Below are 15892 nucleotides of genomic sequence, written 5' to 3' on the forward strand. Positions count from 1 at the left end.
TTAACTTATCAGAATTTTAGTGTTTTAGCACTCCAGGCTACATATAAACTACGCATATGGTCTATTTTGTTTTAACTGAAACATATAAGCAATATTTTTAACTATAACTTTAATATGTCTGAAACTAGGTTTTTTGGAGCTTCCACAGAAACACTAGTATCCAGGACTAGGTTTTTTAACTTTTACTAGACCTTGAACTTTTACACTGATATTTAAGACCTTTATTCACTAAAAGCACATAAAACTTATTTTACTTACTTGCTTACTTGCTTGCTTATACTAAAATTTAAACTTTTACCTCTGACTTATGTGTGAGTGGCTTAACATACTTTAATCCATCTAAAGGTTTTAATTTAATCCTTGCAGTTTGATCTCTCTCTGAAGGATTCAGAGAGACTCTTGACTTACTGACTCCAACAGCCGTAATGTTGATATCCTTCAGTCTCTAGAAGCTTTCATATTTTTTCTAGTTTGTCATAAAAATCGCTGCACCTGGCTGACATAAATGACCAGAAGAGAGGAGCCAGGGGTGGGATCCTGTCAACAATGGTGCCAATAGGAAATTCCATGATGGGTTGCTACCACACACAGAAATATGATACCAGCCTCCAGGGCTGCTATCTTCATATTTAGCATCGCTATTTACATGCCTATTATTTTCCATTATTTATTCAAATTCCATTTCAAACCTATAACAGCTTTTAAAATTACTGGCTAGGGCAAAATCTGGGCCATAACTGTATAACAGGGCTGCCTAGCATAATTTCCTTAAGTTTTCCTTATTTCTTTGCTTTAGATCAATAAAGTTGTAAGAGGAAATGGAGCCGAGCTCTTCAAAAGCTAGTGGGAACCTGCCAGGAGGTGCAAGTTGTTATTTCTCTCTCCAGTGCTGCTGCTAGCACAAACCCACAGCTTTCCCAAAATGACTTTGGTAAAATAGGGTCAATAAATTCCATGTTCACCAGCCTGGAGGGGATCTCCTGCTCGCTCACCTATAATACACATTAAAAGCTTTAACAGGATTTATGTAAAGCTTAGTCCTCAGGTAAAATGTGTGAGTTGGGCTCTGGTTTATCCTTTCACGTGTGAGTTGCTGGCATGCAGAGCATAAATAGCCAGGGAGGAGATATATCTCTGAAAGGACTATACAGTCCCATTCCTGGTCCAGTCCACTGCTTAAATTGCAGTGATCCCAGCTCAGGCATCCTACTGCTGCCTGGGAGTACCCAGGTGTTCATCAGATCATCAGAAATTACCTTACATGTCTCCCAGCTGGCAAGAACCTGTGTTTATGGCAACACTCAGGACAGCAAACTTACAAGGACAGTATTTTTACAGTGAAGTTTAGAGCCTCAGTCAAAAATAATGGACCATAATATTCCAAATTGCCCATTGGTTCAAACAGAGGGTTGGCAGTAAAAATGCTTTCCAGTGTCCTGTGTACATCAGACCTCTACAGTAATAACCCTGTAAAAAAGAAACATTTAATGAAGTAGCTGAATAAAGGACTTATATGGTACCCATGGAAGTCAGTGGAAAAAGTCCCCTCGATATCATCAAGCTCTGAGCCTTCAGCTGTGTCCCACATTATCACGAGGACAGCACACAGTGCTTGATCCCAGAGACAGATGCAGTTTTCAGTGAGGGTAACAATAATTTTTCTATTGCTGCAATGGTGACAGGCCATAAAAATCAACAGCTTACACCAAAGCTGTAACAGTGTTTAAAGTGAAAGGACTTCTCTGTTTTCTTCAGTGTACATGGGAGTTTTATCTATTGCTGGAACAGGAGAGTGTGAGGACTCCCAGCTTCCTTCCCTAACTGTGCCTCAGAGTCTTTCCTCAACTCAGAAGGCACCAGTTTTTATTTTTGCTCTGAGTCACACATAATGTTATGAGTCAGGCCTGGGCCAGATGAAGTCAACAAATACACAGTTATAATGGTGTCTCTCATGGATTTCTTCTGAGAAATCCTCCATCTGCTCCTTATGGCAAATTCCTTACCTAGATTTTATTCTGCCAAAGCCAATGATGAAGAAAAAACTTTTCTTCAGAGTTTCCTGCTCTACTTGCTTTTTTGTTACAAGCAAAATAATTGTGGTACATCTTCCACAGCTGGAGCATTTGTTCTCATTTTGCAGGGACCTCAGACAGCTCAGAGGAACTGCTGTGTCACAACAACAGCAGCTGTGTTCTCAACTAACACACAAGTGCCGGAGGCTTTGACCGAGAGCACACACACACAGCACAATGCCCGAGATCTGCAGGTCTGATACAGCATATTGCTGCTTTTAGTAGTAAATGTGCTGTTTGATGTAGCTCTTAGCAATGCATCAGAAAATCCTTCCAGTGTGTTGAAGGCAGCATTGTGCACCTGCAATGTCTCTCTTCAGCAAGAGCTGAACCTTTCATTTCATCCATCAGCAGAAGAGAGAAATGAGTTGCTTCACATCAGTGCAACTTACTGCCCTCTAATCTAAACCTTTGGAAGTTCAAGGAACAGGGATTGCCTTTACTGCATGTGACCAGAGCTAGCATTAACTGTAAAGGCTTTCCAGTTGTGAGAAGTAAAGAAATGCACAGTGGTGTCTTTGAAACACACATATGAATTTTATTCAGTTTTTCACAGACAATGGGAGGTCTCTAGAGAGGAGAACTCCAGAATGTTTGGTGTATATTTCAGAGGCAGATGACAGCTTTATAGTAGAGATTTTGTGTGTAAAAGTATTGAAGAGACAATCAAAACATGCCAACTCAAACAAGCTTAAACAAAACCAGAAGAAAATCAAAGCAACAGGTTGTTGGGAATGTGCAGGATACGTATGAACATTATATGTCAAAGAGCTAAGGGTAGAGTGTCCCTGTGTTAGACAGGGTGTGACTATCAGACCTACAGACCTTGTTGATGGCAGCACCATTTTCAGAGTTTCCAATACTGACTTGTGCTCAAATATTCTAGTTATTTCAGCCAAAACAGTGCCAAATTACTAAAGTTTTCATTTTCAGAGATTAATCAAATTCTGATGCATAGCAAATGGTGAAAGCTAGAAACAGATTGCAAAATTCAATGGCAGTGTCTCTTGTGCCAGCAGAAAGTGTGACATGGGGTGCTACTGTCATGCAGTACTTGGAGACTAAACCATGCTGTGACACCCTGCACCACATAAGAAGATGGGGCAAGGCACACAAGAATTATTGTCCTCCAAAAACACCACAGTTTTTGGAAACATTTTTTAATGGAAAAGGTCAGAATTGGCATGGGATAGTTAATTTTGTTTCAGTCAAAACTCAATTTTATATTTTTAATATTTTATATTTTTTGCAAACCCTTTTTTTTTCTCATGAAAGAGTTTTTAATTGAGTATTTTCCCTGTATTGGTTGTGAATCATGCCAGATGAAAGAACCGAAATTAGTCTCCCCTTTCCTAAGTTCACACTGCTTTGAATTTCAGTAAAAATCAAAGTCTGAAAGTCATAGGGTGATGATCAGCTCAGTGCATGCTCACCTAAAAACAGCTTAGAGAGCTACATGCTTAGAGAACACCTAGAGCTGGAAAATAGCAATTCACGTGATAAGGTAGGGTAATATGGGATAGTGCCATCTCTCTTCTCTAACAGGACTGGAGAGTCTCTTCAGATTTGTGGTTTTGAACGGGATGGGGAGGGGCTCTGTCATATGTCTCTGCCAGGTTTCACTTTGTTAGAGCTTCCTCCTCTCTCAGCACCTACAGTTTTGTCTGTTTTTTCAGCACAGGACAATTAGTCTTCAAATTATAACAACCCCATTACAGAAACAGCAAGCCTTCTCAGAAGAGACAAGAACAGCTCAAACCCTGCCACGCAGGGAAAAGCAAATCTCAAGGTTTCTTTCTAGACTTCCTCTTCCACCCTGTGGCATCCTGCTGCTACCTCCAGCTTTAACCTCTCTTCCTTTCCCTCAAGAGGTTCAATTGCTTTTATCTTTGCGTTTACAGATGTTAAAATGACCTGTCACAACATGAGGTCCCAGCAGCAAAAGGAAAGTTGCTGATTTAGACTGGGGGTGGCTGAAAGCTCACTCCTTTTATTCTTCTTTCAAAATCCCGTTGAATAGAAGAAGGAAGAGTTTTCAGAGAGATACGTAAGACCTCCTAGGCTTCCCAAAATCCAGCTGTCTGTAGGTGCCTACTTCAGAGCAGTTCATCTGTATTTTAACAAGCATCCTATGGTCATAAGTGCTTTCTGCAATAAATAAAAGCAATCCTGCTATCCTGGAATAAATGATCAGGTATCAGACAATTCTGTTTAATTCCCTTGCAGGAGGGAGGTCTGCAGGTCTAAAATCTGATTGTTGATATAAATGGCCTATGCTATTTCTATCACCTTCCAGTCATTTGAATCTTAATGGCTCAGTTTTCATAAAGCCATACTGGGATAAATAGAAACTTATTTATGCTGGGTAGGAAGGGATGGCTGCAAAAGTCACCCCAGAGTCTGTCCTCCTGTTTGCACTCATGCTGAACAAAAACTTCTGAAAAATTACACAGAGGAGGTATAGAAATACCTTCTTCTTCACTTATTTCTGCTGTAATGTTACCTTGCAGGAAATGTGCCAGTACGTACTGGCATGTACTGCCCATTGGACTGAGTTCACAGCCAGGCAAATGCTAAATTTAGGGTTGCAAAATGCTTAGAATGCTTTGTGTCCAAGGTATGGTTCATGTTTAGATGAAAGCTTCCAGTACTGCAGAGAGCACTTCATGCAAGAAAAGGGCAGGGATCCATTGTAGCATTGCTCTAGGCAGCACTGATCTAGGATATATAACAGGTTCTTGGCTAAAGGATTTAGAAATGCAGCAGCCTGCATGGACACAAACAGAACAAAAGAATGTATCAGTGATGAGCTGCTATCACAAGTAGTCAAAACCCTGGTCTCCTAACTCCAGGAAGTTCAGCAGGAGGTGGGAAGGAAGGATAATCTTGTCATGTTTTCAGTGCACAAATCAGCACTGAGAGGTGCAAAACCTGTTTAAATAGAAACAATTATGATTGTGAATTGGTGGGAGAAAAAAATTCACCGCTGTAATTTCAAAACAATGTCAATTAGTTCAGTTTTATTTATTTTGCTAAAGACCAATCTGAAAATAGAATTTTGATGGAATGGACAGTAAAACTTTACGTCGGCCTCATCAGAATAGGTAATTTAAACTTTTATTTTTTTCAAAGGAAAATGCTTCTCATGTAGGAGCTTCATCTAGATAGACTAATTTTTGCTGAAAGTTTTGCTTCCAAAGACAGCAGCAATTTTTTTTGAAAGCTAAAAATGTTGGGTAATAGCATTTCTATCTCTAAACCACCAAAAAGCTTAAGAACATCACAGCAGTGTTGCTAGAAGTCAAGGTAATGTGCATAAAAGGGTTATTCTGTCTGATCTGTCACAACTACTTAGGCTGAGTCCCCTGAGAAGTGCTGTAAATTAATCTTTAGAAAAAACCCCACACAGTACATGCTACATTGGGAGTTCCTGGGCTTCATTGGCAGCTCTCTTGATTTTTCCAGACACGTATTCATTTCCATCACAACACTTTTGAACTCCTCACAAATGTACCTGGAGTAATTTGGTAGGAAGAAAAGCCACTTTAGGACAACGTGTGCAATATGCCTATTTATTTCCTGCCCACTCTAAAGGATGCTGAAATAAATGAGAGGTTTTCTATGGACATTTTTGGGCTCTGGAGACAGTCCATGCAGGAGTGGCAGACTTGTAAATGGTGGTGTTAGAAAGACTGGCAGAGGAAAACCAGATTTGCTAGAGGTATCTAAGATGGCTGGTAATTTCATTGGGCAACTGAGTTATGAGACAGCAACAGAGAGGTCCTGCTGATTTATAAGTTGTAGATCTCTGTACTTTGCTGTGGGGACCCAGTTTTCTGCTGCCTATTAACTTAACATAGTTCAATTTGCAAATAGACAGACACATGTAAGTTATTTTGGGTGTGTTGCTATTCAATTTGCATAGCAAATAGAGCCTGAGACATGCATGAAAAATTCCCTGGGCAACTTCACACAAGCTTTTTGAAACTTTGGTTCTGCCCTGAGACATGCAGATGCCTGAGTGTTGTCTCAAGGAATGGATTAGATTTACAACATTCCTTTTATAGGTGTTTACTCAGAAAATAATATGCTAAAGTTGTTTTGGAGCTTCCTCAGCTTAGAGAATTTATGACACAAAGTGTATGTAACTTCAGTGTAAATTTGGGGAAATCTTCACATCCAACACTATAGAAATTTTATTCCTGTATAGAATTGCTTCCTTCTATGGAAGTGTTGTCCTTTCTGTGAGTACATTTGAAGAGATGTTCATCCAGATTCCCCTTAATCCACTTAATTAATGACTCCACTCCTCCTTATCAAGACTCCTTTATTACATTCTGACTAATTCCTGTGGTTGTCATTGGACAGAAGGACTCAGGTTTCCAGTGTGGATAACACCCTGGAGGAGAAGATCCACCCTTTGATGCACTCTGAGCTGGACTGTCTTCTCTCCTGCTGTCAGTCAACTCTCCCTGTGGCAATTCTTATGGCTGCTCAAGTGGAAAAGAAACACTAGGAAATATTTATTCTTTCAATATCTTAAAGCAAAATTCGCTACCTGAGAACAAGCAGAAGCCAATCTCAGAATGAAGTATCCTTGGAAGACCACAGACCTCACTTCAGTAATTTCCTATGTTCATGTATGACAACCTGCCTGGAAGAATTTCCAGCCTTTTGCCATAAGGTAGACAAATGCTGTTCTATATCCATGTGGCTTCCAGTAAATAATTCCTCCTTGCATACCAGACACAAGCAAGATGAACTGCAGATAAGTGATGGTGATGCCGACAGTGGTTATGGAACTTGGAAAAAGATGAAGCAAATTTCAGACCCCTGTGTCACCTCCTTTTCACACCCCTGTGTCACCTCCTTTTCACAATGTCTGACTGGGATTATGCTCTTCATTCTTCAGCTGTGAAATGAGGCCTACACCACCTCCTTTCAGTGATTCAACTATGGAGCACAATATCTCTCTATCAACACATTTTCATTAAGAAAAAATTTTCCTTCCCTCAGCTTGATTTTTATAACTTTCTCTGTTGATTCCCTATCCAAGAGATAGGTCTACACTTCTCATTATATATTTACTGCCTGGAAATCTTACCTAGGCAGAATTTGAGGATGTGGGACATTTGTCCAGAATTTCTAGCTGTGCCATACATATGCATGAGCACAAATGACCCAAACCATCTCGTGTTTCACAGTTTCTTCCTGATTTTATCTATTTATAACCTGGAAATCTTAGCTTGAAATTTGGGAGTCCCATTCATTGGGCATAATCTCCCATACACAGTCTGCCATTGCACCAAAGCTGAGTAAGCAGCCTAGATGTGACAGAGCAGAATTTCTCAGCTGTGGGGTAGAGCTCAGGTGTACACACAAGAGGTGCCTAAGGCAGGGCTCTAGAAGAAGCCATTCTGTTGCCAACAATGAAACATGACCTTTTGCAGGTAGTGAAAAGGGACTCAAGTTATGGATTTAATTTGGAGGGGGGATTTGTGAAATATTCTATCTAGGAGAATCTGAGGCAAATAGTATTTGCATCAGCTTCTACATCTCTGCTTTAGGTGAATTCTCAACAAGAAGAGTATTCATTAATTCATCTCTTTCATCACCTTATTTGTCACTCCCATTTTCCTTCTCTACTGAATTGATTCAGGCAAGCCAGTGTCTGAAGCATGTGCAGAGAAATTACAGCATCCATCTTTAAAGTGACCTGCTTTTCCTTTCAAGCAATTCTATTCCCTACACAGACTATGAAGGCTCTTTGTTAGATAATGCAAAATGACACTAACTGGGCTATTTATATCACTGCAAAGTAGTACATGATGGGATAATTAGCAATGCTGTATCTGCTGGAGTGAGTGATAACTCTGTAACACGTTTTTGTGTTAAGCAACACAAACAACAATACCTCCAGGTTAAACAGCACCTGAGAATCTGATGGGCCTTCTGCACTTTTATTTCCAGGAGGCAATAGCTACTGGCTGCACTCATTCATGAGGCACAGCTGTGATGCTGGTTATATTACTTTTTGTGGTACTTGCCCTCTGTGAAGATAAGTGATTTTTGCAATCAGGCTTGCTTTGGGCAAGTGTAGGTATTCAACACATTTTGTGAACAGGGAAGGCTGTCAAGATTTGTAGATCTGCTAACAAAACATCACCTTTGGATGGAAAAGACCAAGTGCTTACCCAGTTGATCACACACTTTTATTCCTGGATGGAGTCCAACAGCCTGTACTGTGTTTGGCTTACATATTGCTTCAGAAATGTGTAAGACAGCCAGTCTTGACCTGAATCCATACAAGTGTGACTGTGATCCAGTTAAGCCCACATCTAGACTGAAAGACTACAATTTTGCTGATGAGAGCCTGTGTTTTTTTAAAGTATTAACACAGGCACAGTGATCAAGAACTTGTTATGCTCTGATTCTGTGTATTTCAATGGTTAATCATGCTCATTAAAAATGTTTAATGTGAATTTGCTCGATTTCAATTTCCATAAATTTTCTGTTACACCTTTCTCTGCAAGATTAAATTTTTTTTATATATATATTCTATTTTCACTTAAGGAAGGTTTCTAATGCACCAGTCATGGTTGTCTCAGGTCCTCTTTGAGATAAGATCAAATTTGCTTCCCATAAATATTTTTGTACATCCCTTGAGCTATGTTTGTAACTCCTCCCTAAACACCCAGTAGTTTTTCAACATCCTCTTTAAAATGTCAACACCAGAACTGGATATGTCATTCCACTATGCAGGAAATGTGTCAGTATCAGGTTAGCAGCGCCAAATAGGGAAAAAAAATCATTGCAGTTCTTGTCTGCTGGTGCATCCAAAGAAGGTATTCACCCATTATATCACTTTTGCAAAATATGTTGTTTCACTGTTATGAACTATAAATATGTCCCACTGGTTATTAGCATTCTGTTCCTCAGTTCTTTAGATAAGAAATATTAAATTTCACTTGATGAAAATACACTTTGTGAGATGGACCAAACTTTCGATGCAAAATCTGTAATTACCCTTATTGATCTTCATTCATCAAATCACTGATGAGGAGCAATTCTGTATTTACCTGCAGCTCACTGGTATGATACCCCATGGAAGGTGGAATATGGCATCTACAGGCTTTTAATTCCCTGGTTCTAAGGCAGAAATGATTCATGTTTCATGAAAAGACAAGAGAAGTCCTATTTAACATTGGTAAAGAATAGCTTTATGATTGTGAAAAGAAACTGGAGAGTGATGTGTGAAACTCTGATGGGTGAAACATTCTGAAAATGTTCCCATGCTGTCAGCTAGTGAGTCATTTGCTACCACCATAATTGGAATTTACCCCATCTGCAGCCTGCAGCTGTTTTGTGTTAGCAGAGATTCCTGCCACCAAATTATCTGGCTATCAGGTCCATCCAAAATAAGACAAACTTAGGGCTCATGCCTCTTATGTACCCATCAGTGCTTTGCCTTGCAAATTATCTTAGTTCAGTCCAGTGAGTTCTGTTCGTTATCTGGGGAAGAGAACAGCTTTATTACAAAGTGTGGAAGCCAAATTTTTTTTCTTTTACTATTAAAACTACACTTGAAGGCAGTCCTGAAAACCCTCTAGTGGTCTATAATAACATGGAGATTAAAATGCTGTCTGTTGCATAGAAGCCATGGATTGCAGAGCGTTATCTTCTTGAAAGAAGCTGCTGCCACAAAGGTAGTGTCTTGCTGACTATATTATGCAGAGAATGAATGTCAAGCTTTAAAAGACTCATTGAACAGAAGTTGAGAGCAATATAAAAACATCTAAAGATTGTAACTTTCCAGCTAATTTAGCATTTTTTGAAACTGCTGCTGTAGTTTTACTCACACAAGACAGGTCATGTTACTGCTGCTGTTTTACATAGCTTTGCAGAGGGTGGACAGGGCTTCCAAGTGATATAGGGACCACCAAGGAAGTTAAGGAAATAACTCTTAGTCCTCTGTTCTGCAAAGACTATCAGGAGTCTGCCGAGAAACTCAGGAACAGGTTCAGAACAAAACAAAGAAAGTACTGGTTCATTAAATAAACAGTGTATCTTATTGCTTCAGCATATCTGAAAAAGAATTACATGTCAAAAAATAATTACATTAACGCAAAATATAACATATTATTAATGAATTAAAAATTAATGGAGGAAAAACCTTACAATCTGAAAATACAGCCTTCCTCTGATATGAGAAATCTCTAAATCATAAATATTCAGAATATATTTTAGAGAAATTGCACTGTAAAATTCCTCTGTTGTTGTAGCCTTCCCTTATAGACCTCCTATCAGTAAAGATTTGGAGATGAGGTACCAGGTTACATGGACCTGTTTTCTGTCCCACTACAGGAGCTACACACATTCCCTACCTTACCAGAGTCAGCCTCTGACTGCTTCTGAAGTTTACTCTGATGCTATTACGAGGAAGGTGAGAGAGATTTGTTGACCTGAGTCACTAGAGGCAAAATAAGCTGAAAGAAAAGCTCACCACACAGGGAAGGAGACTGAGTGTTCACTGGTGGGAAGCAACTACTCTAGTAGCAAAGAAACAAGGGCTGAACAAAACCAAGATCTTGGTAGCAGGGTAATGACAGGAGAGCAGGGTAGAGGAGGCACTGCCCAGCAGACCAGAGTGTGTGCTTGGTGTAGCTCATTCCTCAAGGGGAATGGTGCAATGCTGAGGTCTGACTGAAAAGTCCATTCCACACTGGATGCAGGGAAAGAAAAGGACGGTGGAAGAAATTGCTCCCCCTCTAACTATCCTCATCTACCAGAAAATCAGCCTACACAGAAAAGCCTTTGAGGGTTATACAGTTATACCTGCTCTTTTGATTCAGAGTATCCTGTTCTTCAAGAGCTATTTTTAGGTGCTCTTCACTAAACACCACTGTATTTTCACACTGCAGTTTTTCTTCCTTCAAACTTTTCTCCATACTTCATCTTTGGCTAGAAATACCTTCTGAAACCCAAATAAAAACCACGCTGTTTTGCACCCCTCTAGTAAAAATCAAAGCATGACTGAAAAACTTCCTTATAAAATCTTTTTCCCAGCTGTGACTATTTGCTAAATAAGACAGGATTTGCTCCCTAGTGGAAGTAAGCACAGAAAGTTAACTACACCTAGTTGCTGTGCTAGATTGCAAACCCTAGGTGACTGGTAGGATTCGTGCCTCTTGGATAATAGCAGTATTTTAGGAAACGAAGTCCAGGTGTGCAGCACTTGAGTCAGTGTTAAGAAGCAAGGTGTGCTGGGAGTTCTGAGTCATCGATAAAATTCTTCTGGTCATTGAAGCCTAAAATAGCTTTGGTGGAATATGAGTTTAGGCAAAATGAGTTTGAGGCACTTAATGGCAAAGTGCTATTGTCAGTCTTAGTAGCAATGCATAAATAAAGTCTTGGGTATTGACCCTACCTGTCAGTAAATCCAGGCTTTCTGAGATACCTCAGGTGCAGAGGTTTACCTCTCAAATGCACCTCTGTTCAATTTTCTCTTAGGTATAAAGGATCCAGCTGTGTATCTCTATTGCTTTCTCTGAAGCAGCTACTGATAGGAAGGCTGCCTCTGAAAATAGGGTTCAACTCTGACTTAAAAACTCTAATCAAGTCAGGGGTCTTCAGGCAGCTTCTGTTCTCAGTTATCTCTGTGGAAATTGAGCAGCTGATAGTTTAAGAGCAGAATGGTGGGCAGCAACTGCTCCATGTAACTTTGTCTTCTAAATAACCTTCCTTGTACTGCTACAAAATCACTATATTCCAGTTCAAAGAATACCTGAAATCACTACTCTGCAAACCCAAAGGAGCAGCAAAATTTGGAGTATTCTGGACTGTGTTTTACTCAGTCTTGCACTTAATGAAAAAGAAGGAAAAAAAAAGAAAAAATAACCTAATCATTCAAAAATAAATAAAACTAACTCGGTGAACACTAGACCTTCACCTGCAGTTCACAGATTGGCATGGGAGAAGAATGTTGATTTTCCTCTCATTTTATGCTTTAAATTTAAGGGTGATATCTTTACTTTGCAAAATGCTTAGGTTATTTGTGATGGTAGAACAAATTCTATTTTCCATTTCTAATTTTATCTGTGACTAACTCCAAATTTTACTGTCCTTTTCTATCTGTATTAATTGCTGGCTGCTGTATGAACAGGATTAACCATTTGAAGCATGATAAATCTATCAGTCAACTCCTGGATCACTGGAACTTTTGAGTCAGAACCTGTATTGCATGTGGCCTTTTAACAGTAATAGGAAATTTAAATATAGTTGGCTTTTTAAAATGTATTTTTTTCTAAATCAATGACTTCCCAGAAATTTTGATCAAAAGTAATTACACTTATAAAATCCATTTTTTTTCATCTGTTTCAATTTCTTGCCACTAATTTATGCTGTTGCTCTTCACAGAAAATGTGAACAATAGCCCTCTTAAGAGAGACTCTCCAGCTTATACCCAATGCAAGATTTTGAGCAGGAGGTGAAAAATCAATTAAATTTCTTTTTTGGTCCTCTAAGATATTTTATTCTTGTGACATTAAACTTTCAACATTTTCCCTTGATCTGAATATTCCTGTGAGGTAACTAACTTTAGACAGGCCCATAATAGTAAACATTGTCAGTAAGACTTCCTTTTCAAATGAGCAGAAAAACTTGTTTAAAGCACCTTCCATCTTTGAACGCATTTTCCCCCTCATAAACCTTGAAATGTTACAGCAAAGCTGGCGCTGTCTGCATACAGCAGCCTGCCTGTCAATTATGGAAAACTCAAATTTCATGTATCAAGAGCCTGTGTGAAAATTGCTTTGAGTGTTAATTGCCCAAATGATTCAGCTTTATAAGAGCCTCTCTTATGTACTGAAGTATGTCTCATGGCACGCTGAGTGCCAAGCTCCAATAGAGAGCCAGCTGTGCTCTGCTCCCAGATGTTTGAAGAAGATAATTCTTGCCCATCATTTCAGTCCTTCATCACAAAATCATGAAAATTTTGTTTAATGAAGTCATTAATGCACAATAGCATATTTCTTCCTTTTTTATTTTTTATTTTTTTGTCATGCTCTCCCTAGAATGCATGCAAGTTTGCCTTGGCTTATAATTACAGTAGCACATTGTCAGATTAACTGTACTGAGGAGATAAAACAAAAGCCATCAGTTCTGCAAAATTAAGACTCTGCCAACATAATTTAGAAAGGATCAGAACCCTCTGCTTTCGAAGATGCTGGTTTTTTTACTGTGTTTAAGGTCATTTTCATTCTCCAGTTTACCTATTGCAACATTAATTTTTCCTGGAAGCCTAACAAAAAGTACACTTTAGTCTTAAGTGTTGGATTCAAGCCTTTTTATAACTTCTCTTCCCGCAGATCTCATTTTTCAATGTGTTCGTTGGCCCTTGGCAAATTTACATTGCTAAGGTTTTTTGGTTTTGGTTCTGTTGTTTGTGGGGTTTTTTGAGTAAAAGTACCTGAAGTGAATGGAATTGAAGTGAAGGGATCTGTGTTAATTTATACAATATGCTTGTGGGCTGAGTCAACCCTCTGGACACAAATAAGAAAACAGCTTTTACAGGGAGATCTTGCTTGGACTTTGCTTGTCAGTGTGCAGGTGAAGAGAATTTCATGAAGAGGTTTTCTGTGCTATATGGTGATAAAATATTTGTGAGAACCACAGCTTGATCTTCACAGCAAGTGACTACCATCATTTCCTCTTGCTTTCTGACTCAGCTGTCAGCAGAGATTTCTCTTAGATTTTGTTGTAGTTGACTTTGAACAACCACAGATAGGTGAGGCTGGGTTCATTCAGCCTGTCTTTGTGGCCATGCTGCTCTTGAATACAAGTATATAGCTGTGTTTACACAGAGAGGTGCTAGGCAGTACAAATTCACTGTTCACCATTCCCAAGCTGCCAAGGGAGAATTCTTTGCTTTCCCAGGTCCATGTGTTTGTGTGTTCACCCACCAGCACAGCATTTCAGGATCATAGGTTGCTCTGGTTTTACTGCATCTGAGCCAATTGCTCCCACAAGTTATGGACTCTGCCCAGCATCTGTGACCTCTTTCAGCTGTTGCCAAAGTTAATGCAGAGTCCATTTTTGCCGTTTCAGTTGCAGGTAATAAGACCCTCTGGGAAGCATTTTGTCAGTAGCTGATGGCCCTCACAAGTTGGCAGCAGATGTTGGTGTGGAGGTTATTGATACCTGAGACATGAAACATCAGAGCTTCTTGTGATAGAATTGAGATGAAGCAGCTGCTCTGTTACAGAGTTTCTGTCTCTCATATGATCCAAAATTAGGGCATACACACCTGGCAATAAAAATGATTCCCTGGTCTTCTTCAGAATGGGTAGAGTGGAGCAAAACTTAACTTTCTGTACATGGGCTTTTCATTAGACCTTAAGAATGAACATCCCAGCAGCTGAAGGAGAAGGCTCTGTATCTTTGGAGGGATTATTTTATTTTACTCCTATCAGGAATTTTCCCAGCTGGGTTATACTGCTGTTAGGAAAAACCCTCAAAAACAACAAAGAAACAAGCAAAAAACCCCATAACCTCCCCCTCTTTATTGAAATCCCAGGGCAAACCAGGGCACATGAAGAGGCATTCCCCATGGGATTAGTGGAGTCTCTCATTCCTGCTTTTCCAATTCATTGTAGGCTCTGTTGTCTTTTGGGCTGGGAATTCCAGCTTGAGAGAGATACATACTAAATAGACAATCTTAGGAAATTGCATAACATTTTCTCAGCAGTTTAATTTACCATAATAATATCAATAAAATGAAAAAGAGCACTTGGAAGATGGGAACTTTTGCCTGGACTCAGATGTAGACAGTGAATGATTATATATATTTTCCCATCTCTGCCTTAAATACAATTCTCATAGAGAGAGGGGGCAAGACCCTGGAAGACACTGCACAAAAAAATGTTTATTAGCTAAAATAACACAAACACATTTCATGAATGTTCCTGCAGAGGGAAGATGATACAAAATGTTACTTTTTTTGTGTAGTCTTAACAAATTTTAGTGTACAACACAGAATGGCTAGAAAAGAAACTGTTTTAGTGAATAATGACCTCTTATTCATCTGGTTGATTAAAAATTATTTTTCTTCAAACTGATTATTTATTTACTCTTTATTTCAGAGACAAGACAATTATGAGGAGTTCTGAGATTGTTTTTTTTTTCAACAACAATTAAACTTTAGCCAAGAACTTTGTTTATAGAAAATATATTGTTTGATCCATGTCAGAAAAGTGTTCTGGTACAGTTCTTTTTAAAATTTTCAGTGCCCCCATGCTTTGGGGAGGGAGGCTGATCTTCTTTGGGAATATGACCTTCACTCACAACTATTCCATTATCTTCCTTACCAAAGAGCCTGACCAACTGGAATTTAACAAAACAGTTCTGTCAAGTTTAAAGGTTTTTTTGTATGGGAAAAAAAGCCCCACCACAACCAATACAATAACAGTCTCTTCTCCCCCCTAAAGATTATATCCATGAAAAGCTCAGCCAGAGTCTAATAAGAAAATTCCCAATCCTACAGCAAGAGAGGATGAAAACAGGACTTGAGGGCTAGAACAAAATGAAAAAATGAGGACAGGCTTTCAATGCCCATGTGAACTTATACCTGTGAGTGGGGCTAAGAGTATGCTGACTTGGTGGGTCTGATAACGTTTGAAGTAATCTTATCCTGAACTATTTGCTCTTATCCTTGTGCCTGTAATCCATTTCTCATTGCAGTCAGTGAAGTTGCAGAGATGAGAGATCTGGTTAAACACAGCTGCCAGATGTTTCTTTGCAGGGAAAAAGGTGAGAGAGATATT

Source organism: Sturnus vulgaris, chromosome 7 (genome assembly GCF_052056855.1).
Source record: "Sturnus vulgaris isolate bStuVul1 chromosome 7, bStuVul1.hap1, whole genome shotgun sequence".
Classification (NCBI taxonomy): Eukaryota; Metazoa; Chordata; class Aves; order Passeriformes; family Sturnidae; genus Sturnus; species Sturnus vulgaris.